The sequence below is a fragment of the Anneissia japonica genome, unplaced genomic scaffold (assembly GCF_011630105.1).
Source record: "Anneissia japonica isolate Jap-2015-1 unplaced genomic scaffold, ASM1163010v1 scaffold287840_len1291095_cov163, whole genome shotgun sequence".
NCBI lineage: Eukaryota > Metazoa > Echinodermata > Crinoidea > Comatulida > Comatulidae > Anneissia > Anneissia japonica.
Genome location: NW_022728493.1, coordinates 428,381 through 432,477, shown reverse-complemented (window position 1 = coordinate 432,477; position 4,097 = coordinate 428,381). Strand labels below are relative to the sequence as shown.

General features: G+C 40.1%; 1 protein-coding gene across 2 annotated transcripts in view; it reads right to left on the bottom strand.

Moving 5' to 3' along the window:
- LOC117114179 (protein mono-ADP-ribosyltransferase PARP12-like) overlaps window positions 1-4,097 on the bottom strand; it is a 24,656-nt gene that overhangs the window by 18,654 nt on the left and 1,905 nt on the right. The gene's annotated exons all lie outside the window — the stretch shown is intronic.

The window sequence follows — 4,097 nt, the reverse complement described above, 5'->3', positions numbered from 1 at the left end:
AAAGCATAGCCTACATGAAGTCATATTATAGTAACTCGATGCCTATCAAATAAGTAATAAAAAATCGCCATAATTCATCAAATATCCGTGGCTTCCAGACCCACACCGGGGGCCCTGTGTGTCCCCCTGGCCTCCAGCCAAGTGAGACTAGATTCGTTCTACTAGCCTCCCCCCGTCGGGGCCTTCAGCCCCTCCGTCGGGCAGGTCCTGGCGCCATCCATCCATCGTAAGCACCATATCCTAAGGCGTAGGTAATCATGATGTGCCACACTCTTTCTTTTTAGCTTTCTCTATTAGCCCCGCCTCATGATATTCAACACCTTTTTCTCCTAACCATTAAACTGTTCACCCGTCTTCTTTCCCTGCTCCTATTCACTTTATACTTCCAGTGAAGCCCAGGCTTTCTAAACCATCCTTATGGAGCACATGTCCTAAGAAACTCATCTACTTAGTTCGTATCTTGCACAGAAGTAAAATGTATACTGCCTGTTATTTTGTTTCAGTGGATCTGTCATCTAGAACCTTTAACTGTCAAAATGGATTAGAGAGCCACCCAAAAGACTTAAATCTAAGATTGCCACCAAAATTACAATAAATATATATAACTTTAGTTTCTGTCAGTGACCCATAGTTCAGGCGTCTGTACACAGCAGAAGATTTGAAATCCCGGTTGGAAAACTTTAGGAACATCCTCTTTAAAGTTGAAAATGTATGTATGTGTGCGTGGGTGTGTGTACGCGTGTATGTATGGGTGTATGTATGTATGTATGTATGTATGTATGTATGTATGTATGTATGTATGTATGTATGTATATATGTATATATATATACATATATATATATATATATATATAGCCGTTAACACTGTTAAATTATATATAAATCATCAAAGAAAGGTAAATACACAGTTCGAATAAAGGACATAATACATCGTGTAGTATAGCTCTCAACAAATGTTGTCCTATAAATAAATAAATGAATTGTGTAATAAAATGCCTTTGACGGGATTCGAACCTGCGACCTCTCGCTGTCAAGGCGAGAGTCATAACCATTAGACCACAGAGGGTACGTTATAAACTGTATCCGGTCGAGTCGTCGGCGACTAATTCCGGCAACCCCATTTGGTGGTCTTAGCGGCCACCGATGAGAGGGTGAATGGACACCCAGCAACATGGAAAAAAACAAAAACAGCTGAACAAATTGCGGATAAACTCCTCGGAACCAACAGCCAACCATGCTTTAGTTTAAAGAGTAGGTCTTAGTTTCATACGATGACATCAACTTTTTTCAAAATGTCAAACTCAAAGAGTTGGTTAAACAGATTCAAATAACGTCAGATACACTCTATTACCCAACAGGTACGGCTGGAAACAAATAATAGCATATAATATAAATCCAACCGTTAACATTGGTCGCAGGTTCGAAATACGTACGCCCGGTGTGTACATACGAGATAATAATACGTACGTACATGATAGTAAGTAGCCGTGTTTCGTAGCTAGATGAGTACGGGTCCCAGTGCAAGATCGATTGATGGGCCCTTCATGTGAAACGTCAACTGAGGGACGGTAGGCTTGAGTTATGGCTAGTGGAGAGAGGGGTGCTGAAAGCTATCAATTTTCCCCACGTGCGTAGGGAAATCTCCGAAAGCTCCGATTAGGTATACCGTGTCACTTTTTCAGAAAATTGCTTCATATCTCTCCCCGCCCCTACCCCACCCCACTAAGGGCCTAGCTATAGTAATAAATACTAATAATTGGCAAGGGTGAATTGCCATGGGCCGGTAGGGTCCAGGAGAGAAGCCCCGGGGAGCTCTGGCGTCTATAGTATTTTATAAGTCGTATCTAATTGATTTTAAGGAATGCAAATACAAACATTTATTTCCACACCACATTTTCAAAGTAGGCCCACAGTGGCGGATCCAAGTATTCAAAATAGAGAAGGTTCAGGGTTGGACATTTGCAGATGAAGCGTAGACCACCTTTTCCCCACCATGGTTGGGGCTGAGGTAAGAAAAGTTATAATTATGGCACCTCTAGTTGGCCGAAAAAATGGCACTCTCAGACTTGAATATAAAAATTACAATAATTTAAAAAAAATTTAGGGAGGATGGGCCGGTTGGCTGGGTCCCCTTGGATCTGCCACTGACATATTCATCATAAGAAATTTTTTGAATTTATCCTGGTAATCATAATCACGCCCGCTTATATTTCGTGCAAACGTACGCATTTATTATCTGCTGTTTAGCTTGTCACGTATTCCAACCATTAAAAACAATAAAGATAAACTTATTTAAAACAGTCACTCACTCTAATTTAATTTCTTTGCATGTACAGTACTTCTAACATCAACCAAGAGGTTTTTCCTTTTCTCCTCTTTTGAATTTCACTTTTATGCAAGTTTTAATGCGACTACACTATTGAGTGGAAATATGCCGTCTAATTTACAATCAAACAGGACTAGGGAGATAGGAAGCACACAAAACATTAGTTAGCATTTTCATTTAACAAACATAAAGGTGATTTACTTAATTTATCATTATCATGGCGAGATTGCATCAACGTAACATCGAGTTCGTAAACCTGTGGTATCACTATATATTAAATAAGTAGAAATAGACAGACCTATCCGTGTCAAAGCTGTATATTATTGTTTAACAACGGCTATATATAAAATTTAGTTGACTACTGTAGTTTTTGGAAATTAGGAGAAAGAGAAATCTACAATTGATATGATGCCCACCCCCTACTTCTAAAAGTGGGAGAACGTGTTCCCCTGCCCTCACCGATCGACGCCCACGATAATCGGAACCTTAATTCGTAATTATTACAAAGGGCCTTCTATGCGGTCTCATGCAGCTATTTCTAAAGTAGAAAATTAGTGACAAGGGAATTAAACAATTTAAATTATCACAGTAATACTCCTCTAAAACCAAGAGGGGCCGCTGGCCGTTTTTTTTTTCCTTCAAAAAATCATTACTATTATTATTATCACGTATACGTACATACAGTATTACTATCACGTACGTACTTATAAATATCGCGTACGATACTTACGCAGGCCTACATTACTATCACATACATACATGATACATACCACTATTACGTACGTACGTGATACTTTTTTATTTATTATTTTTTCTTGGTATTCGTAGCAAAGCATATTCGGTTTTGTCAACTTTTTTTTGTGGAATTGTACGAAGACACAAAAGGACACGTATGTACGTAATAATTCCACGTGGACACGTACGTACGTATTAATATTACGTACCGGTACGTGATAATTATCACGTACGTACGTAATAGGGACATGATAAACTTTAAAATTATCACGTACGTACGTATTACTATTACACATGTACGTAAAATTATCTTATCACTTACTCACTCACTTAGTAATGCGTACGTACCTGCCCCTTCTGAGTCTTCGTAAAATTCCACTAAATACAGTTGACAAAACCGAATAAATATGCTGTAGTATAGGCCCTATCTGATAATTGTAATTTTGGAGGCCATTTTGGATTTTCGTGGCCATCTTGGATTTCCCCCTCCCTTCCCTCAAAGATTTTCAAATAGTATGGGGCCGACTAAGATGTCAGACTGGGGGGGGGGGGCTAAGTATTTATGGGTGTAACTATACAGGCCTGTAGCCAGCTTATTCCAAGGGGCTTTTCTGGGCGTGAGGTCCACAGTCGAAGCCCCGGTGGGGTCGGCGAAACCCCCAAAGCATGAGGATTTCTGTGTTTTATGGGTATAATTAATGCTATAAAAGCAGATATGTTTGGAAATGTCTGTGCCTGGGTGGGTCTGCAGTGCATTAATTGGGTTGGAGGACTTATTTAGGAAATTTAAAGAGGGGGTTTCGCCAGAAAAGAGGGGGTTTGCTAGTAAAGAAGGTTAAACCCTCTCCCCGGATACAGGCCTGCTATAGCGCGCAACGGTATCTGAGGGCCGTAGGCCCGAGCCAGGGGGTGGGTATAGGAGGAGGTGTCCCCTCCTCCCAAAACCAGATAAAAAAAAATTGGGACTTCTAGATGGCCGGAAACGGCTAGGATGGGAAAGCTAGACCTATTTTATTTATTTATTTTTTGCTTTTTG